We start from the raw sequence: 24,321 nt of genomic DNA on the forward strand, positions 1-24,321 counted from the left end.
TCCCCCTCTAAATCAAACTTGTGAAATGGTTTCCTCTTACTAATGTCTGAAGCTATATATCATGTGGTCAGTGAACCTTCCAAAGTTCTTGGAACCAAATCTTCCTGACTCTCATGAATTATCAGAGCATCTTATGAGATCAGGACTCCTGAATCCACAGGTACTAATTACATCATTTTTAAACTCTCTGGACTGAAATGTATACCTAAATGTACTCACCCTTCTCTAGAATTAAGAGCTTCTCAGCTTTCTTGCAAAGAACTACAAAGCCCCAGCAAATACTAACTAAAATGAAATTAGTGTCATCATTGTGCTCCAACCTTAATCACAAATTGGGTATTTAGAGACAGCTATTATTTCTTCCAGTCTAGCTAACCAACAAAACAAATGAGGTTTACTACAGAATACGACAAAAATGAAAACTTCAATTTGCTTCTCCAAGAGTGGCAATGGCAGGCAGAGGATTTTGAGGATCTGGCCTGCCAATTTCTCCATTGTTTCTCTCCATTGAGAAATCACTGCTGCTGCTTGTGACTAGCCCCAAGAAGGACAAGATCCTCAGCATGTCACAAAAATGCCTTTCAAACCCCAGAATAGAGGAATCAGTGTGATAATGACACACACCCAGAGTCCCCTTCAGAACTGGGCAGAAGAGCAATTATCACAAAGCAAGAATGATTCGGGTTCCACCAGGCAACACTCATAGACTAAGAACTTAGCAAACACCAGGAACCTGTGCAAAGCTTGTTATTTATGACAACCTCTAGTTCTATCTAAAACCATAAAAAGTATATTTTTAATTTCCATTTGAAAAAATAAGACATCCCCAGTGAAGGTTAGTGAATATTCAAAGTTTAGTTTCATCTACAGTTCTGTCTTATTTTAGAAAAAAATTGTGTTATATATATGTTTTTTTTTCATTTTGCCATGCTGCATCCTCATTTTAAAAACGACAGACACTCCTTTGTCTTTAGAATTTAGGGGGAAAGAACAGAATACAAAAAAAGGATTATCAATCATTTATAGTCCCATAGACAAAGAATATTTTTATTAAATTACTTAGTACCATAAAAGTTCAAAGTAAAAACATTTTTCTAAACCACGAAATGTGAAACAGAAGCACTTATTGGTAAATATCATCACTCAACCTCTAATTTTTTATTTAGGCTTGACAATTTCAAAGAAATATACTCAGGAGCTGAGGAACTACCCAAAATTTCTGTTCAAACAATTTAATTTCCATCTGTCTGAGGATGAAGTTTTGAAATTGTCCCTGTAAGTATCTCAGTGGTTCACCTCTGTGGCAATGTGACACGGCATTCCCCAGGAAGTCTCTTAGACCTGCCATCTCCCAGATCCCCTACCATCAGGTCACAGGGGCTGGACCTCCCACTCTCCTGCTCAATCACCTGTGCTCCTTCAGTCTGCCATCGAGCAAGACTCTGTGCTCAACTTTAAATAATTTCCACATTCTCCTAAATGAACTCATAAATACCCTTTCTAAGAATTGTCATAATTGTTATTAATGTTAGGATTTGTTAATAAAACAAACAATATAAGAAATCTGCAGTGTCACAAAATCTTAAAATCTTCAGAGTAATAACAAAACAAATGGGTGATCCATAATGCTTAACAAAGTATACAGGATTTTTAAATTTTTTACCATTAACCTTTTTCTATTACAAACTTCTAATTAGTAGTATTTCCTTGATTTTTTTGAGGAAACAAGGAATACATAAAAATATATAACTGTTTGTAGCCATAGCCCGTTACATTAAATACAAAATTGTTATGCTTAAATTCTCACAGCACAATTCACCTAACTTCAAATGTTATGCTTGAAATTCTTCTAGTGTTCTCTGCAGAACTGATGAGATCATATCTATTAGAGGTTAGATCAAATAAGTTATTCAGATTTTAAGGTGTCCGGGTTTTAACACAGCTGAGTCTGTGCCTTTCAAAATATACTTCCAAAGACAAGTGGCCTATAAACATGTTCAATGTTGTTCAATCTACCTAATTTTTAAAGAAATTTAAACCAAGAGGAGCATCAAGATGGCTGAAGAGTAAGATGGGAAGATCACCTTACTCCCCACAGATACATCAGAAATACATCTACACGTGGACAACTCACAGAATACCCACTGAACGCTGGCAGAAGACCTCAGACCTCCCAAAAGGCAAGAAACTCCCCAAGTACCTGGGTAGGGCAAAAGAAAAAAGAGAAAACAGAGACAAAGAATAGGGACGAGACCTGCACCAGTGAAGGAGGAAAGGTTTCCAGTTTCCATACACTAGGAAGCCCCTTCGCGGGAGGAGACTGCGGGTGGCGGAGGGGGGAAGCTTGGGAGCCACGGGGAGAGCGCAGCAACAGGGGTGCGGAGGGCAAAGCGGAGAGATTCCCGCACAGAGGATCGGTGCCGACCTGTACTCACCAGCCCGAGAGGCTTGTCTGCTCACCCGCCGGGGTGGGCAGGGGCTAGGAGCTGTGCCTCCATCTTCGGTCGGAGCGCAGGGAGAGGACTGGGGTTGGCGGCGTGAACACAGCCTGAAGGGGGCTAGTGCGCCACGGCTAGCCGGGAGTGTGTCCAGGAAAAGGTCTGGAACTGCCAAAGAGGCAAGAGACTTTTTCTTCCCTCTTTGCTTCCTGGTGCACGAGGAGAGGGGATTAAGAGCGCCGCTTAAAGGAGCTCCAGAGACAGGCGTGAGCCGCGGCTATCAGCGCAGACCCTGGAGACAGGCATGAGACGCTAAGGCTGCTACTGCCGCCACCAAGAAGCCTGTGTGCGAGCACAGGTCACTATCCACACCCCCCTTCCAGGAGCTTGTGCAGCCCACCACTGCCAGGGTGCCGGGATACAGGGGCAACCTCCCCGGGAGAACGCACAGCACGCCTCAGGCTGATGCAACATCCCACCAGCTTCTGCCGCCGCAGGTTCGCCCCACGTCCGTACCCTTCCCTCCCCCCGGCCTGAGTGAGCCAGAGCCCCCGAATCAGCTGCTCCTTTAACCCCGTCCTGGCTGAGCCAAGAACAGACGCCCTCAGGCGACCTACACACAGAGGCGGGGCCAAATCCAAAGCTGAACCATGGGAGCTGTGCGAACAAAGAAGAGAAAGGAAAATTCTCCCAGCAGCGTCAGGTGCAGCGGATTAAACCTCCACAATCAACTTGATGTACTCTGCATCTGTGGAATACCTGCATAGACAAGGAATCATCCCAAATTGAGGAGGTGGACTTTGGGAGCAAAGATATATTATTTTTTCCCCTTCTGCTCTTTTTGTGAGTGTGTATGTGTATGCTTCTGTGTGTGATTTGGTCTGTATACCTTTGCTTTCACGATTTGTCCTAGGATACTTTCTGTCCGTTTTTTTTTTTTTTTTACTTTTTAAATTTTTTCCTTAATAATTATTTTTTATTTTAACAACTTGATTTTATTTTACTTTATTTTATTTTATTTTATCCTCTTTCTTTCTATTTTTTCTCCCTTTCATTCTGAGCCATGTGGATGAAAGGCTCTTGGTGCTCCAACCAGGAGTCAGTGCTGTGCCTCTGAGGTGGGAGAGCCAACTTCAGGACACTGGTCCACAAGAGAACTCCCAGCTCCACGTAATATCAAACAGTGAAAATCTCCAAGACATCTCCATCTCAATGCCAAGACCCAGCTTCACTCAATGACCAGCAAGCTACAGTGCTGAACACCCTATGCCAAACAACTAGCAAGACAGGAACACAGCCCCATCCATTAGCAGAGAGGCCACAGAAACCCCAAAACACACCACCAACCGTGGACCTGCCCACCAGAAAGACAAGATCCAGCCTCATCCACCAGAACACAGGCACTAGACCCCTCCACCAGGAAGCCTACACAACCCACTGAACCAACCTTAGCCACTAGGGACAGACACCTAAAACAATGGGAACTACGAACCTGCAGCCGGCAAAAAGGAGACCGCAAACACAGTAAGTTAAGCAAAATGAGAAGACAGAAGAACACACAGCAGATGAAGGAGCAAGGTAAAAACCCACCAGACCTAATAAATGAAGAGGAAATAGACAGTCTACCTGAAAAAGAATTCAGAATAGTGATAGTAAAGATGATCCGAAATCTTGGAAATAGAGAAAATGCAAGAAACATTTAACAAGGATCTAGAAGCACTAAAGAGCAAACAATGATAAACAACACAATAAATGAAATTAAAAATTCTCTAGAAGAAACAATAGAAGAATAACTGAGGCAGAAGAATGGATAGGTGACGTGGAAGATACAATAGTGGAAATAACTACTGCAGAGCACAATAAAGAAAAAAGAATGAAAAGAATTGAGGACAGTCTCAGAGACCTCTGGGACAATATTAAACGTGCCAACATTCGAATTTTAGGGGTCCCAAAAGAAGAAGAGAAGAAGAAAGGGACTGAGAAAATATTTGAGGAGATTATACTTGAAAACTTCCCTAATATGGGAAATGAAATAGTTAATCAAGTCCAGGAAGCACAAAGAGTCCCATACAGAATAAATCCAAGGATAACCACACCAAGACACATATTAATCAAACTATCAAAAATTAAATACAAAGAAAACATATTAAAAGCAGTAAGGGGGGGCTTCCCTGGTGACGCAGTGGTTGAAGAAAGTCTGCCTGCCGATGCAGGGGACGTGGGTTCGAGCCCTGGTCCAGGAAGATCCCGCATGCCGCGGAGCGGCTGGGCCCATGAGCCATGGCCGCTGAGCCTGCGCGTCCGGAGCCTGTGCTCCGCAACGGGAGAGGCCACAACAGTGAGAGGCCAGCGTACCGCAAAAAAAAAAAAAAAAAAAAACAGTAAGGGAAAAACAACAAATAACACAAAATGGAATCCCCGTAAGGTTAACAGCTGATCTTTCAGCAGAAACTCTGCAAACCAGAAGGGAGTGGCAGGACATATTTAAAGTGATGAAGGAGAAAAACCTACAACCAACATTACTCTACCCAGCAAGGATCTCACTCAGATTTGATGGAGAAATTAAAACCTTTACAAACAAGCAAAAGCTGAGAGAGTTCAGCACCACCAAACCAGCTTTACAACAAATGCTAAAGGAACTTCTCTAGCCAGGAAACACAAGAGAAGGAAAAGACCTAAAATAGCAAACCAAAACAATTAAGAAAATGGTAATAGGAACATACATATTGAAAATTACCTTAAATGTAAATGGATTAAATGCTCCCACCAAAAGACACAGACTCGCTGAATGGACAGAAAAACAAGACCCGCATATATGCTGTCTAAAAGAGACCCACTTCAGACCTAGAGACACATACAGACTGAAAGTGAGGGGATGGAAAAAGATATCCCATGCAAATGGAAATCAAAAGAAAGCTGGCATAGCAATACTCATATCAGACAAAATAGATTTTATAATAAAGACTATTATAAGAGACAAAGAAGGACACTACATAATGATCACGGGATCAATCCAAGAAGAAGCTATAACAATGTAAATATTTATACATCCAACATAGGAGCACCTCAATACATAAGGCTAATACTAACAGCCATAAAAAGGGAAATCAACAGTAACATAATCATAGTAGGGGACTTTAACACCCCATTTTCACCAATGGACAGATCACCCAAAATGAATATAAATAAGGAAACACAAGCTTTAAATGATACATTAAACAAGATGGACTTAATTGATATTTATAGGACATTCCATCCAAAAACAACAGAATACACATTCTTCTCAAGTGCTCACGGAACATTCTCCTGGATAGATCATATCTTGGGTCACATTTCAAGCCTTGGTAAATTTAAGAAAATTGAAATCGTATCAAGTATCTTTTACAACCACAACGCTATAAGAATAGATATCAATTACAGGAAAAGGTCAGTAAAAAATACAAAAACATGGAGATTAAACACTACAATACTTAATAACCAAGTGATCACTGAAGAAATCAAAGAGGAAATCAAAAAACACCTAGAAACAAATGACAATGGAGACACGATGACCCAAAACCTATGGGATGCAGCAAAAGCAGTTCTAAGAGGGAAGTTGATAGCAATAAAATCCTATCTTAAGAAACAGGATACATCTCGAATAAACAACCTAACCTTGCACCTAAAGCAATTAGAGAAAGAAGAACAATAAGACCCCAAAATTAACAGAAGGAAAGAAATCATAAAGGTCAGATCAGAAATAAATGAAAGAGAAATGAAGGAAACGATAGCAAAGATCAATACAACTAAAAGCTGGTTATTTGAGGAGATAAACAATATTGATAAACCATTAGCCAGACTCATCAAGAAAAAAAGGGAAAGACTCAAATCAATAGAAACAGAAATGAAGAAGGAGAAGTAACAACTGACACTGCAGAAATACAAAGGATCATGAGAGATTACTACAAACAACTCTATGCCAATAAAATGGACAACCTGGAAGAAACTGACAAATTCTTAGAAATGCGCAACCTGCCGAGACTGAACCAGGAAGAAATATAAAATATGAACACACCAATCACAAGCACTGAAATTGAAACTGTGATTAAAAATTTTCCAACAAACAAAAGCCCAGGACCAGATGGCTTCACAGGCGAATTCTATCAAACATTTAGACAAGAGCTAACACCTATTCTTCTCAAACTCATCGAAAATACAGCAGAGGGAGGAACACTCCCAACCTCATTCTACGAGGCCACCATCACCCTGATACCAAAACCAGAGAAAGATGTCACAAAGAAAGAAAACTACAGGCCAACATCACTGATGAACATAGATGCAAGATTCCTCAACAAAATACTAGCAAACAGAATCGAACAGCACATTAAAAGTATCATACACCATGATCAAGTGGGGTTTATCCCAGGAATGCAAGGATTCTTCAATATACGCAAATCAATCAATGTGGTACACCATATTAACAAACTGAAGGAGAAAAACCATATGATCTTCTCAATCAATGCAGAGAAAGCTTTCAACAAAATTCACCACCCATTTATGACGAAAACCCTGCAGAAAGTAGGCATAGAGGGAACTTTCCTCAGCATAATAAAGGCCAAATATGACAAGCCCACAGCCAACATCATCCTCAATGTGAAAAACTGAAACTATTTCCATTACAATCAGGAACAAGACAAGGTTGCCCACTCTCACCACTATTATTCAACATAGTTTTGGAAGTTTTAGCCACAGCAGTCAGAGGAGAAAAAGAAATAAAAGGAATCCAAATTGGAAAAAAAGAAGTAAAGCTGTGACTGTTTGCAGATGACATGATACTATACATAGAGAATCGTAAAGATGCTACCAGAAAACTACTAGAGCTAATCAATGAATTTGGTAAAGTAGCAGGATACAAAATTAATGCACAGAAATCTCTGGCATTCCTATACACTAATGATGAAAAATCTGAAAGAGAAATTAACGAAACACTCCCATTTACCATTGCAACAAAAAGAATAAAAAATCTAGGAATAAACCTACCTAAGGACCTGTATGCAGAAAATTATAAGACACTAATGAAAGAAATTAAAGATGATACAAACAGGTGGAGAGATATACCATGTCCTTGGACTGGAAGAATCAACATTGTGAAAATGACTCTACTACCCAAAGCAATCTACAGATTTAATGCAATCCCTATCAAACTACCACTGGCATTTTTCACAGAACTAGAACAAAAAATTTCACAATTTGTAGGGAAACACAAAAGACCCCGAATAGCCAAAGCAATCTTGAGAACAAGAAATGGAGCTGTAGGAATCAGGCTCCCTGACTTCAGACTATACTACAAAGCTACGGTAATCAAGACAGTATGGTACTGGCACAAAAACAGAAAGACAGATCAATGGAACAGGATAGAAAGCCCTGAGATAAACCCACACACATATGGTCACCTTATCTTTGATAAAGGAGGCAAGAATATACAGTGGAGAAAAGACAGTCTCTTCAATAAGTGGTGCTGGGAAAACTGAACAGGTACATGTAAAAGTATGGAATTAGAACACTCCTTAACACCATACACATAAATAAACTCAAAATGGATTAAAGATCTAAATGTAAAGCCAGACACTATCAAACTCTTAGAGGAAAACATAGGCAGAACACTCTATGACATAAATCACAGCAAGATCCTTTTTGACCCACCTCCTAGAGAAATGGAAATAAAAACAAAAATAAACAAATGGGACCTAATGAAACTTAAAAGCTTTTGCACAGCAAAGGAAACCATAAACAAAACCAAAAGACAACCCTCAGAATGGGAGAAAATATGTGCAAATGAAGCAACTGACAAAGGATTAATCTCCAAAATTTACAAGCAGCTCATGCAGCTCAATATCAAAAAAACAACCCAATTCAAAACTGGGCAGAAGACCTAAACAGACATTTCTCCAAAGAAGATATACAGATTGCCAACAAACACATGAGAGAATGCTCAACATCATTAATCATTAGAGAAATGCAAATCCAAACTACAATGAGATATCATCTCACACTGGTCAGAATGGCCATCATCAAAAAATCTAGAAACAATAAATGCTGGAGCAGGTGTGGAGAAAAGGGAACACTCTTGCACTGTTGGTGGGAATGTAAATTGATACAGCCACTATGGAGACCAGAATGGAGGTTCGTTAAAAAACTAAAAATAGAACTACCGTAGGACCCAGCAATCCCACTACTGGGCATATACCCTGAGAAAACCATAATTCAAAAAGAGTCATGTACCAAAATGTTCATTGCAGCTCTATTTACAATAGCCAGGACATGGAAGCAACCTAAGTGTCCATCAACAGATGAATGGATAAAGAAGATGTGGCACATATATACAATGGTATTACTCAGCCATAAAAAGAAACGAAATTGAGTTATTTGTAGTGAGGTGGATGGAAGTAGAGTCTGTCATACAGAGTGAAGTCAGAAAGAGAAAAACAAATACCGTATGCTAACACATATATATGGAATCTAAGAGAAAAAAAAAGAAAAGGTCATGAAGAATCTAGGGGCAAGACGGTAATAAAGACACAGACTTACTAGAGAATGGACTTGAGGATATGGGGAGGGGGAAGGGTAAGCTGTGACAAAGTGAGAGAGTGGCATGGACATATATACACTACCAAACGTAAAACAGATAGCTAGTGGGAAGCAGCTGCATAGCACAGGGAGATCAGCTCGGTGCTTTGTGGCCACCGAGAGGGGTGGGATACAGAGGGTGGGAGGGAGAGACGCAAGAGGGAAGAGATATGGGGACATATGTATATGTACAACTGATTCACTTTGTTATAAAGCAGAAACTAACACACCATTGTAAAGCAATTATACTCCAATAAAGATGTTTAAAAAAAAGAAATTTAAACCGTTAAAGTATTTGTTTTTGCCAAAGATATTGATAAAAATAAAAAATAAATAAATGAAACCTAATTCTGGAGTAAGCTTGAGGCAATATATACCTCTATATTTGGTAGATGGGAATCAGCACACTTCTTGCCGTAAGCAGTTTGCCAGTTTAGATTCCAAATGTAAAATATATATAACATTTGGGCTATCTCTTAAAAAAGCTGACTGAGACAAATTGCCAAAAGCTACAGAAGCAAATATTTCCACTACAATACTTATAAGAGAAAACCTGGAAACAATAGCATATATGGAAAACTAATAAGCTATTAAACATGGGTATGTAGCTATAAATGTATTTACATACAAAAATGTTGATGTCATTGATTTTTAAAAATAAAGTTTGAGAAGAACGTGGATCACATAAAGTGCTGTGGTTATAAGCAAGGTCTCTGAATTGAGGTGCCCAGGTTCAAATTCCCACTCTGACATTTACTGTGTGACACTGAGCAAATGATCTTTCTGTGCCTCTGTTTTGGTATCTGTAAAACTGATTAAAAATCAAAGCCCTCTCAAAGGATCTAGTGACAGTGTGATAAATAATGCTTATTAGAAGAATGTTCACCTCATCAAAAGCTGGCAGCAAGTGTAAGCCATTAATATTTTCAAATTCAAATGTAAGGTTTTTACATGTACAAATCAGACATACATATAAGGAGATTTCTATAAAGATGTTCTCTGAAATTTTTTCTAAAAGATAATTTAGAGATAATCACACAAGAGGGAAAACATATGATCATGTATAACCATTAAAGTAATCTTAATTTTTTTTAATGATTGATAAAAGTATAGAACCAGGGCTTCCCTGGTGGCACAGTGGTTGAGGGTCCGCCTGCCGATGCAGGGGACACGGGTTCATGCCCCGGTCTGGGAGGATCCCACATGCGGCGGAGCGGTTGGGCCCTTGAGCCATGGCCGCTGAGCCTGCGCATCCGGAGCCTGTGCTCCACAACGGGAGAGGCCACAACAGTGAGAGGCCTGTGTACCACAAAAAAAAAAAAAAAAAAAGTATAGAACCAACATAAGTATCAAACAATAAAGTACCAGATTAATAACAGATTCTCCTACAACCAGTATAAAATGATGGAATCTATGCTTATTGACATGGAAAGAAATCCATAATTATTGCTAACGTGTGTTATGACCCTGTTCATGTACTATGTGCAACTATGTGTCTAGAGACATGTCTAGAAGGATGCTGACCAGAATGCTAACAATCATGGTTCTTGGGGCAGTAAATTTTCTGATATCTTTGTTTTTTCTTAATGTTATCTGTATTTCCAAATCTTTACAGTAAGCACTTTTTCCCCCCAGCATTACTAAAATTATCTTGTAGTTCATCTCTAAGATTTGGAGCCAAACTCTACCTCTCTGACTGTAATATTTTCTCTACTTCCACTTCACAGCTGCACAATTCTCTTAATCTCAATGGATAAAGGAAACACTTGTCTATCTGGACCCATCAGGTTTTTCCCTATAAACTTCAGGCCATTTTTTTTTAATTGATTTAGAATCCTCTGAATTTTCTTAAATTATGTCTCTGGACTTCAACAATTCTACCCTCTTCTTTGCTCTGCCAGTTTTGTCTGCAGTATAACCACCACCTCTGTTTGCAACTCTGAAGAAGGTTGACTTTTTCACATATTGTGTAATTCTAAGTAACTGTCTTAGCAAAGTCTCAGTAAGCATCCTTGGTATTGAAATCCAGTATCATCACTGAAGTATGACAAGTACTTCTTTTCATCTTCCAAAATGCTAATGTAGACTTCTGCTCTTCCCGCTCCCAAGTTCCTTAGTGAAACTCTTAATAACTTCTTACATTCTCCCAATTTCATTTTAACTTTTTTCAATTTATTTGTATGGGAAATAAGACAATACATGAATATCCAATGAATGATCAAGCTCATTACGGTTCAGGTCACCAGCTTTGTCCAGTTTGCCAGGTCCCCTGCAACAAGTCATCACTCATGTATCATCTTACGAACCCCCACTTTTACTGGCCCACACTCCTAGGGGATCTATCTCCCAAACACCAACATTACAATTTTACAATATCAACATCATTTAAAGCAATAACTAAAACAGTCAAAATTTCAAGCAAAGGACAATGAATTTTTTTCTTTTAATAGTAATTTTCTCTCACACCTGCTTAATGCTTTTGGTAAATAATGAACAAATGTGTACATATACATGTCTGTATATATACATGTGTGTATATATATACACACACATACATGCATATATACGTGTGTGTACATACATATATTTTTTCCTCTAATTAAAAAGTCTCTAACAACAAGAGTTGAATCTTTCTAATGTTGCTAATTTAAAGTACTGGGTTTGGAGTTGGATTTCCTGGGTTGGAAACACTAGAATATAATCTACAGTAATCTCAATTTCCTCATGTATAAAGTAGGGATTTAATGACTTTCTACTTCACACTGTTGTAGCGATCATATTAGATAATCATATATAGGATTTACCATAGTGCCTGGATCATAGCACTGAGCATTCAGTTTTTGCTGGCAGTCTGAAATCTCCATGTAAGGAAGAAACAATGGAGGAATAATATTATTGCTGATTAGTAAAATCATTACAAACTTTCATCCCAATAACTTACATGAAACAAAAAAACTAGAAATGAAAAACATTTGTAAAAAATGACACTATAAACTTTATGTAAACTGCCCACATAATAAAATGATCAAATTTGTCAGCAAATCTAAACTTATCTTTTTAAGGCCAGTAGATTAAGTAAATTAATAAAAGTCATTGTTGGGGGCTTCCCTGGTGGCGCAGTGGTTAAGATTCCGCCTGCCAGTGCACGGGACACAGGTTCGAGCCCTGGTCCGGGAAGATCCCACATGCCGCGGAGCAACTAAGCCCGTGCGCCACAACTACTGAGCCTGCGCTCTAGAGCCCGCGAGCCACAACTACTGAGCCCGCATGCCACAACTACTGAAGCCCGTGTGCCTAGAGCCCATGCTCTGCAACAAGAGAAGCCACTGCAATAAGAAGCCTGCACACCGCAACGAAGAGTAGCCCCCCGCTCGCAGCAACTAGAGAAAGCCCGCACGCAGCAACAAAGACCCAACACTGCCAAAAACAAATAAATAAATTTTAAAAATCATTGCGGGGCTTCCCTGGTGGCACAGTGGTTGAGAGTCCGCCTGCAGATGCAGGGGACGCGGGTTCGTGCCCCGGTCCGGGAGGGTCCCACGTGCCGTGGAGTGGGTGGGCCCGTGAGCCATGGCCGCTGAGCCTGCGCGTCCGGAGACTGTGCTCCGCAGCGGGAGAGGCCACAATAGTGAGAGGCCCGCATACCACAAAAAAAAAAAAAAAAAAAAGAAAAGAAAAGAAAAAATCATTGCTGAAAATATCAACTGAAGCTGGTGCTTTTCAAAATTAAACATGGAAAAATAACTTCTTAACAAGGTAAATACTATTTTATTTACTTAATATCACAAACCACTTTTAAATAAATAAAAATAAGTAAACACCTAATGAATAACAAGTATATCAACAGAGAAGCATTTCAGATAGGCTTTTGTCTAATTAATCACTATATTCAGCATTCTTAGAAATAATATTTTAATACTCAGGGCACAAATCATGTAGTATTTGCTTCCCTTCCATAAACTAAAAGGAGCCCAACATTTGTAGAAATTTCAAAGATATATCCAAACGAACAATTATTAAGTGACATTTTCAATACTGAAGTTTCAATACCTAAAGTGAATAAAGAGGAATGACATAAGCCAAAAACGTCATTATGCAGATGAAATCTCCGTTTTAATTAAGGGCTGAGAACGAGAGACCTGAGGGTCTAATTCCAGAGCTATTTTGACATATATCAAATGTTCCTTAATCTCCAATGAAAGGCCGTTCTGACAAGTTCTCACGTCAGTATGTTCCTATTAGCTACCAGTACCTTTAAGCGGTGTTTTGTCACTGACCTACATTAGTATATCAAATTATGACAGGCAATTAATGGCTTCACACAATAATAATTCAGATTACAGTCTCTAGCCAAAAACTCAGAAAAGCACCAAAATAACAATGAAACATGAATATCTCTGTTTCTACTTTGATAAAAAAATTTTTTAAAAGAATATAATGGTAAATAGCTATACAGGTTCTCAAAATCTTTTTTACTTAGGATTTTGTACAGAGGTTACATAATTCAATTCTGAAAATAAATAAATTTATTTATTTATAAATAAATAAATTTCTCTTTAAATAACTAGAACAAGAAATTACTAATTCTGAGAAATATAAGGACAAAGACTTTGACATGATATATTTATGCATATATTCATGAAAACCTCAAATCAAAAACATTTGACTTAATGACATGACATTTGTCTCTAATTTTTTTCTTCATATAATGTATCAGGTTAAAATATGTGACTTTTTATCATTCCTGAGGTAGAGACAACTAACAGTGTGCTGTGGAGATAAGGGCTTTTATACTTTTTGGAAGAGTTTGCCTAAAGCTCTCAATGGTACTTCTCAAGAAAAGTTTCCCATCGTGCTTACCAAAACTGAGGAAATCCTCTCCTAGAATGATCCCATTTTCCCATTGGTCATTTATATTGGGAGGTAGGGCCTTTGGCCCATATCAATTTGGTTATCTTTAAAAAAAGAGTTAAACATGGCAAGACTATTTCCTGTGCTACTCAGGCCTTTTCTCATTCATTTTTATTCTATAGGACACGTACATTAAGTTGTGGCTTGGCCCATCTACCATCTCTTTCATTGCTCACAAATTCATATTGCCAACACAGACCTTGGACAAGCTCTCCAGGCCCATATATCCAGCTATCTACTTGACAGTTTGTCTTGAATATCTTTATATTCCAATATATCCAAAATTGAACTCATGACTCAACACTCTCCTCTCAAAAAAAAAAAAAGTCTTATTTTAGCATTTCCTATGTCATTGAAATGGCAATACTATCAAAAAAGTTTCTTATGGGCTTCCCTGGTGGCGCAGTGGTTGAGAGCCCGCCTGTCGATGCAGGGGACACGGGTTCGTTCCCCGGTCCGGGAAGATCCCACATGCCGCGGAGTGGCTAGGCCCGTGAGCCATGGCCGCTGAGCCTGCGTGTCCGGAGTCTGTGCTCCGCAACGGGAGAGGCCACAACAGTGAGCAGCCCGCGTACCGACCAAAAAAAAAAAAAAAAGTTGCTTATACTAGACACCTAGAACTCACCTCTGCCCTAATTATCAAGTGTTGTTGATTTTACCCTCTTAATCGGCACCCTCCCTCCATTTTCACCATACACACCCCCACCCCAAGCCACTACCATCTCTCCCTGACTACTGCAAAAGCAGCCTGATGGCCCCTTTCCAATTGCATCTCCAGACGGCACACTAGTGATATTTCAAAATGACCATATCGACCTCTTACTTAAGAACCTTCAGTGGCTCCCTAATGCTTTTAAAATAAAATTGCTATTAACAGGACTCTGAAAACCCTGAAAGCTTTCCCACGTGGACATGAAGGAGGAGCTGAGGGATGAGATAGCCAGCCAAACCACAAAACACCAAAGCTTGCCAGCAAACCAGAAGAAGCTAGGGGAGAAGCACAGAACTGACTCTTCCTCAGAGCCCTCCGAAGTGAACCTGTGCCACACAGTGTCAACAGAAGCTCATTAACTAACAGAAATTCTTGAGTTCCTCTTATAGACCAACAAATAAGGGAACAGCCTGTTAAAACCCCTCCACAGGGCTTCCCTGGTGGCGCAGTGGTTGAGGGTCCGCCTGCCGATGCAGGGGACGCGGGTTTGTGCCCCGGTCCGGGAAGATCCCACATGCCGCGGAGCGGCTGGGCCCGTGAGCCATGGCCGCTGAGCCTGCGCGTCCGGAGCCTGTGCTCTGCAACGGGAAAGGCCGCAACAGTGAGAGGCCCGCGTACGGCAAAAAAAAAAAAACCAAAACAAAACCCTCCACTTGTAAACTACCTTCACTGTTTAAGTTCGCTGTAGCTTTCCTGTTTGTTTTTTTCTCTTTAATTGTATACCTTCCCAGCTTCACACAGCCAGTCGGTCCTCAGGACTGGAGTCAGCTCTCATTCGGCGCGAGCCAGCCGCGGCTGGCTGCAACCACCGCCCCCAAAACTGGGCCTGCGCAGGCGTCCTCACACCGGCCTGGTGACGTCAGAAGCCGGAAAACTCCACCCTCCAATTTCGCTCAGCGCCTCCATGTTGAATATGCAGAATCTCCTAACGAGATGCGCCGGAGCAGAACACCGATTATTACCCATTACCTCACCTCCTTCCCTGCTTCCAATCACCTTTCCCCAACCCCTAAGACCACCCTGCTTATTCCATAAATATCCCAACCCCCTCACCTTTGGGAAGGCAATTCTGATACTTGTTCTCCAGTCCCCTTGCTTGGCTGGCTTGTAAACCGTGAACCTGTGCAACTCAGGGTTTGGCTTGCTGTGCATCGGAAAAACGGACCTGGTTCAGTAACAAAAGGAGCCAATCCTGCCAATACCTTGATCTCAAACTTCTAGCCATTTATGTTCTTTAAAGCAACCAGTTTGTGGCACTTTGTTACAGCAGCCCTAGGAAACGAACACACTATTGAACAATTAGTGAGAAGGATGGGATGTTTACAGTTTGGCATTTTCCTGTGATAGTATAATGATAGTCACCAAAACAGATATGAGTAGGAATGATAGCATTACATCTACCTATCTTTCCTTCCTTCCTGCCCCCTTCTATATTTTCCTCTCTCTTTCTTCTACTCTCCCTTCCTTCCTTTGTTATTTTTTCTCTTCCCTCCCTCCCTCCCTTCCTTCCTTCCTTTGGATAACATGATGAATAAGTATGGTCCCTACCTCCAAGAATACCATTAAAAAGGGAGTTTTCTGAGCAAAGAAGTCTATTATTTTGTACTTAAATTCAGTAAGAGAAAAAGGAAATTCAATAAGAGAAAAATCCCCCTCTATTTTTCCTGGAAGGGAATAGCCTGGACTAAAGAGATTTAAGACTGTCTTGAGAATCTGTATTTGCACTGAAGTTAGGAGAAAGCTATCTATCTCTACCATTTACCACGGGCCACTGTAATCCATATAAAGATGAACCAAACTTTATGAGGTAGTGGTCGAAGGGGACACACGCAAGGACTTCATTGACTGAGGAATGTCAAGGACACCCTATGGAATACTATGGTAAGTGTGGGACCTTCTCAGAAAACATAACATATATGTGACTAGAATGATACATTTGAAAGTGAAAGAAGGCAGAGTAGATTGTGGCTGCTGAGTGATTAGTTGGCTACCCTTTCTTAGCTTGAGAGTGAACACACACACACACACACACACACACACACACAGACCAAAGTGACATTCCAGTTAGTTCTGGGTAACCTTATACATTTGCTTTTGAGGTTCCCTCTTGTGTGGCAGGCCTAAGCAAGGTAACTGCAGTAAGGGTAGAGTCTGTTGGTACTTTTACTTATCTTTCAATGAATTGCTTTTTGACACAGCCAGTATTCAATAGAGCATTATTAACATCACATATAATAATTCCTGAAATTTTACTTATCAAATGGAATGTCTTGACCAAAGGGTATATCCCACTGCTAGCTGCTATATACCGGTAGCCCTAAAGGTTGGTAATTGAATCCCAGCCTCCAGCTGCTAGGCTTGTAAGTGTTCAATGCCAGTTGTCTCCACCTAGGAATGAGGTTACCTTTTCCTATTCTTTGGTTTCTTCTGTGCTACAAACAGATCTAGTAAGAACTATTAAGCTCATTAACAGTCAACCATTACTCTGTGGCACTCAACTTACTGTGGTTTTATCTTAACCAGAGAAAAAAGAAAAATTACAACACTTCATAAGTGACAGTTTCAGCTGTACAAGTCAAAGATGCTTACAAAATGAGATACAATGATATTTATAAGGATGTAATCATATTGCATTACCAAAACAAACTTTCACCATCTTTTTGTCTGAAAAATTGACACACCCTTACTTTCATCTCTCCCATTAATAACTATTGATCACATATATTGAGAAAGAAACAGCAATTATTTAATAATGCATTCTGCAATAATTTATTTTAATTAGGCCCCTATTAGTTCTGGAAGTGATAGCTTTACAAATGCATACAGCATTCTACTTAGGCAGAAATATCTAGGCTACTTGTTATTAAAATGCTAAAAATGGCTTTTATCCCAAAATATCGTACTTCAAAGGTAATAGTAAACTGAATGAAGGGAGAGTGACAGAGAGAGAGAGAGAGACAGATTCCAAGATATTCTATATAAAGGAAAGCATTTTCCATTCACAGTGTTCTATTTGGATTGATTCCCTGTCACTGGGGACACTGGTGGACCAGACATGAGCCATATGTCACAGAGCACTGATTTCTAAAACTAACGCAGCTGGAATTGCCATAAACAGCAGAGTAACCAGTTGTAAGGGGAGGGAAGCTAAGGTTTCCCACATGTAACATAATGCTTCCTCTTCCTCAGGTATTTTGCTGACAGGTTTTGAAATGTCAAAATTGAGTTACCCTCTGACAGCAGTTTTGGGAAGTCGGTTTGCAATGTAATTTGTTTAGCCCTTTATTATGTATTATTATTATTATTTTAATATTAGTGCCCTGTATCAAGAAAATAAGAGACTAAAAAATGAAACTTACTGCTAAAAATTTGATGAAATCAAGCAACCTGATAAGGAGATACAGCTTCTGAAGAAACAGAATTCAATCTGATTTTATCCTTCAGGAACAGTGCTAGAATAGAGGCAGGACTTCTAATGAGACAACACCCAGAAAACATGATCTGCATATAAAGAAAGTAACTTCTATGCCATATTCACATCTCAGATTGTATTTATCATCTGTGGATACTCAGTTTCTCCATTTGGGTTGAGATAGCACAATAATTCTAGGTTCTATGAATCATAGAGTCGAGTGTTATTATTTTTTAAAGTCTGTTTATTTACCTAAAGCATGAATATTTTTTCAGCACCATGAGCCATGATGCAAATACAGGGAACATTTATTAGCACTGGATTAACTCTGGGAATGTATAATCGCCCACCATGATTTCCACACCACCACCCACTCTTCACAAGTATATACATCTTCCTCCCTCTGCAAGCTGATTAGTATTAACAGAAAGCTTGCAGTTGCCACAAATAATAAAGGAGAAAGGGGTCCTAAGTCTGTGACATAGAAGCAGAGGGACAAATTTGGGGGTGGTAAAAGATTTTTCCCCTCCTTTAGAGACTAACTTCATCTACTGTCTCCTGGGGTGAACTTTGTGAGGTGTTAGATAACTCTAGCCCCAGGGGAAAAAAGTCATGCATATACACTGTATATAGTGCCAGATGACAATCTTGACTGACTACATGTAAGGGTTCAAAATAAAGGGCTTGACCACAGTTATTCACTAAATGACTTGTGGCTAGACTTGATAAATAGATGTGATAAAATAAATGGTTCACTTTCTCACATAGGAGACAAAGAAAAAAGACAGAGAAAACAAAGCTGTCTATAACTATAAAAGACTTACTAAACATTCTCAACTGGAATGACATCCTCAAACAGAATTAATTTGCAATACAGCTTCGAAAGTGGAGGCTGGCAAAATCTAAAGAGGGAAGAAATTAAACTAAAAAGGAATGTGATAAGAATGAAAGCATGAAGTAGCCTGAAAAAAAAGAGATATAGGAAAAACCTAATCTCAAATAATTCCATACAATTCAATTTAGGAAATGTTTAATTGAGTAGATACTCTATACAAATGTTGTATTAAGATTGGTGAGTGATACAAAAGTATATAAAACATTCTTTTTCTCCCAGAAGCCCAAAGTACAATCAGGAGAGTCAGATACTTTAATGTTGCCCATGGACCAGCTATAACAGAATCACTGGGGATGTATGTTAAAAATGCACATTCCATTAATCACTTAGAAAATATCAAAGTTACCTTCCATCTAGAGAAGGTCAGAATATTTTCTTTCTTCAGTTCAAATTAGTCCAGAATCTGGAATTCTCTGTGGACCTTTCTAACCCAGAACTATTGAGTCAAATCATTACTGTATCAAATTATCATGAGAATTTTTTTTCATTTTTTTCTTTTTCGTTTGCTTGAAAAATATGATGGAAATACACAGGAAACAAATTCATTCATATTTTCTTTTCAGCCATGAACCTTTGTCTTCATATTTCAGATTCTAATATAGGATGTTTAAATTGTCTTTTGTAAATTGTTTGAAAATTTAAAGATGTGATGGTTTTTTTCTTGATTTCTGTCAATGGTTATCTTAACTTGGTAAAAGAGGAAAGGATGATAAGTGCTGTAAATGTTGTTGCTCAGTATTTTATGAGAGAGAGGGAGAAAGTGAGCAATTAGGCAGCCTTGGGAGTAATTAAATTTAAAACATGTAGGCTACATATATGACAGAGCAAACTTGGCGAAGATGGATGAAGGAAACACAGACACATGTATCTGGACATAAAGCAGAAGAACAGTGCTCTAATAAAAGTCAGTAACAGGACATGATTACTGTGTTGCAGCACAATTTTGGAAGTAAATGTTGGCAAAAGCAGGAGAGGAAGTAAGAAAGAACTGAAAACTAGAATGTGATAAATGAAACCAGGAAATAGCATAGAAGGTATGTGTATGAGAGGTGACATATTCTAAATTTTTGGTTGGCCATTCAAGATCTGACCTGATTTCTCAACTTATCCTTAACTAAGAAACTGAAATTGAGAATTCAGCAATGTTCAAGTCATGAATCTAGTGTAGTTGGGATGATTGCATCCATCCACTCATCCCAGGGGCAGATATCTCAGTCATGAGAAAGTCATGGCTTCATACCAAGAGAAGGGTTTGGGTGATGGGCAGTGTCAATCCTTTTCTTTTGATGATTTATTATCATAAAATAAGCATCTGCATTGAAACATGCAGACCTCATGAATCAGAAACTTTTGGATCAGGTGACCCAAGAAGCTGTATTAATGACATTCACTATAAAATCTGAAAACTTATTTTCTAATATAAAAATGCTTTGAAAAATACTGTAATAGATCTTCACTTAGCATAACATGGGAAAGTGAGGGAGGGAGAGAGCTTAACTAAAATGGGAGAAGGGAATATGAAGAGTATCTCTTTGAGAAACTGGGATTGATTGAGCTTTGCAGGATGATTGGTACTTTATTGGGTACATATAGGAAAGGAGGATATATATCAGTCATAGGGAATAGTTATAACAAAGGCTCAGAGGCAAAATAAATCAAAACACTCAAGGGTCTTTAAATATCTGATAATGGAGTACAATGAGAAAATAAAGCAATATAACAGATGAGCTAAACTAATAAGGGCATTGAATTCTAGATTAAGGAGTTAAGACCATATACTTGAAAAAATAAAGAGCCACAGATTTCTGAGGATACATAAGACTAAATCAGATAAAGTTATAGAAAGGCCAATTTAGGTGAAAAGAACTGAAAGAAAGATCCACTAGGCCAATATGGAGGACTTACTGGATATAAAGAGATCAATGTAAGACATAGTCATAGTGGAAGATACCCAGAATACACCTGGAATTCAAAGGAATTTGGGTTTTATTTTGCCATATTTTGAGCATAGTAATGACAGCATCTGACATTAAGATGGCAGCAGTGCAAATCTGAAAAAATAATTAATAGAAATTAATAGGAATTAATAGAAAAATTTGAAGATCTGAACTTTCTGCTAAATTATCTACTTCAGTACTAAAAATCACACACTCCACCAAATCATATGTCTGCAAGTCATCCCATACACGTTCTCTCTACCATACATGTTCCTTCCACATCCATAAAGATACTACTAATAATATTTAAAGTGTATGTTATATAATGCTTACTATGTGCCAGGAGCTATACTACGTACTTTACATGTATTAATTTAATCCTTACAACAACTCTGAGATAGGTACTATTGTCCTCATTTTGCAGATGAAGAAATTGACTCAGAGAAGTGAAATAATTTGCCTAGGGTCACAGAGCCAGTAAGAAGCTAACCATTGTGCTCTAATACCCCCTAGATAACTTCTAAATTATTCCTCTCCAGTACATTTTCCTCTCACTTATCTGGTCAAAGTTACTCTCATCTGTTACCTCAGCTAAATGACAGTCTCTCAATGAATGTTTCTACCTTTAGTATTATCCCTTCTCAAGTCACTTTCCATGATGCTGTCACACCCATTGTCTAAAATGCAAGCCACAGCATTACTCTGCCTTTAGGCGAATAAGATAGTATATACATACATACAGTTGTAGAAACTCTTAATTCCAGAGAGAGAAAAATTCAGGCAAATTGGTTATGGTCGTCTTGGCTTTATAACTAGAGATATTAAGTGCTATTGATCCCTGAAGTAGAATTATCTATTATTCCTTCCTCTCTACAGAGAAATCATTAATTGTATTTCATTGAAGACATTTGTATCAGTCAAGGTCTTGTCAGGAATCAGAGGCCACACTCAAAAAGCATGCCAGGAGAGATATTAATGAAGAGACTGTTTACCAAGGAGTGGGTGGAGTTAAGGAAAACAGCAAGGAAATACACCAGGACCAGTGAGAGAGGGGAGCCACGCCCCCACCTGGGCCCAAAGAGACCAGAAGCCTGAATCTGGCCAGATTTATGGACAGGAAGGGCCACCCACGGAGCCACTGCTTAAGCAGAGAACAGAGCCACTGACAAACTGTGGCCCCCTAAGACAGGAAGCTAGTGAAATAACCTCCCCCCGCCAACCTCTTCTATGAACCAGTCAGTCTCCTGTGGTCCCACTGTCCTAATCAAATCAGAACCTGGATGGCTAGGGAGCCCAGCTGAGGCAGCCCACACAGTCACCCTGTCAAGGAACACAGCAAGGTACACAAGGGTAGAGAGTGAATAAGGAAGCATTAATAGGGGAATATCCAGCACATTTGTCTGTCTTTGTATATAACAGTGTTGTTCTTGACATGGAATTCTATAAATTAAGGCTTATCTGAATGTATGAAACAAGCATATCATCTGACATTCAGCAACAGGGAGGCTTTCTGGGCTTCCATTTTCTACTGCCTTATTGCTGGAATTGTCTTGCCTCTCATCTACTACAAAATCAAGGATTTTGGCAGGTAGAGACATGTATAAACCCTTACTGCCAACAAATAAATCCTAATGCAGAGCAAGACCAGATTAGTGTACTCATCTTCCAGAAATATGTTTCTTTACTCCTCATGGCTCTTAGAATTGCTTACCATCATAGTTTATTTAAAATGTAAAATGTAAATTACTACACAAAACATAAATATAGCATACACACATATATGCACATACATATATGTGTGGGTGAATATTTTAATGTTTTTTAATATGCCTGGCTCTGTGTTATGTATTTCACATAACATTACTCACTTAACATTTACTAACCTTGTATAGTGTGTATCATTCTCATTTAGCATAGAAGAGTCCTGAAGCTAGAAAAGGGTAAGTCAACAACAAAAGTTCACATATTAAGGAAAAGGTGGAAGCTAGGGTTCAAACCACAGGAATCTAGTGCCGCGTTACACTCTTAATCACAAAGTTTTACTGCCTACAAATGCTGATTCACATAGAGTAATGTACTATCATACATTTGTTTCTGGAAAACAAATAAAAATACTGCTTACCCCATAATAACATTAACAAATTCAGTCTAGAAGCTCTTTCATGATAAAGGAATTGAGGTGATTACTTAAGCATCACTTTAAATATATATAAATTTTTGGTCTGAGCACTCCACAGTAGCAGAGAGGGGCAAATGAAAGCACTGTCTAAAAGACAATGGATTTAGACATAAATTCCTGAAGAAATATAAAGGGAAAGATTTTCTCCACACAGTGTTCATCACCCACTGTGAAATCTTCTATTTCCACCAACCCAGGGAAACTTTAATGATAAGCTGAGGGCAGTACAAAACAGAAATGTGCAGAGAAGAACACTACATATTAGAGGATCTATTGTTTGTCTTTCAGAACATACAACCAAAATTTATGCTAATATCATGCTGAATTTTAAAGATTTTAAGTAATACAAGCCTAATTTTACAATGTATACATTTTAAGCACTATTGGAAGAGCCCTCCTTATTCACACTATACATCCCCACTGCCTATACTTCTGGAACAAATTGGCAGGCATGAATTCATAGGTCTGTCTGAAAGAACTGTGTCCCTGATGTGTATGTATCCAGGTGTTTTTGATTTTTATTTATTTTTGTTTTTATTCTTCCAGGTATGGGATGTGATAGGTAACAATCATCAAAGAAGAAGCCTTGTCCAAAATATTTTACTGAAGTTAGTTCATGGTATAAATATGAGACAAAAAATAATAAAAACAAATAACTCCAGTGGTTTTGAAATATAAGTAGTGGCTTCTTTTTAGAACCTGCTGCCCATCTGGCCAACTAGGATTGTGGAGAATTCAAGTGTTTTGGAGGGTGCTGCATCCCCAAAGAAATGAGATGAGAATTATGGCAACATTTGTTAACTCTCACATTTTGGATAACCTGAACAGAGCAGGTGTGACAAAATTCTTAATTGAGATTTGGTTTTGATCTTAACTGCTTACTTGATAAACACCATATATGTGTTATCCTATTAAAACAATCCATATTTTAAAATGCTATGTATGTTATAAACTAGGAGAACATTTTTCACATGCTTAAGGGGACACATCAGATATCATCTGGAACAGACCACAAGTTAGAAACAGTAGGGAGAGAGAGGTGGGTTCTGCTGAGAACCAGAAAGAATTGGCCCAGTGAAGTATGAAATACGGTGGGAGAAGAGCCAGCTCTTACTCCATTCCAGTTGATAGCTGCCAGGTGTGAATGTGGTCTCATTGTTCATAAATCTCCTTTGTTTTAAAGACAAAAGGAAAATGTATACATTTTGTGTGTGTGTGTGTGTGTGAAACC

General features: G+C 38.8%; 1 protein-coding gene across 1 annotated transcript in view; it reads right to left on the reverse strand.

The window, feature by feature from the left end:
• Positions 1-24,321, reverse strand: part of MDGA2 (MAM domain containing glycosylphosphatidylinositol anchor 2) — an 830,741-nt gene that overhangs the window by 483,838 nt on the left and 322,582 nt on the right. The window lies entirely within an intron of this gene.

Source organism: Orcinus orca, chromosome 2 (assembly GCF_937001465.1).
Source record: "Orcinus orca chromosome 2, mOrcOrc1.1, whole genome shotgun sequence".
Lineage (NCBI taxonomy): Eukaryota > Metazoa > Chordata > Mammalia > Artiodactyla > Delphinidae > Orcinus > Orcinus orca.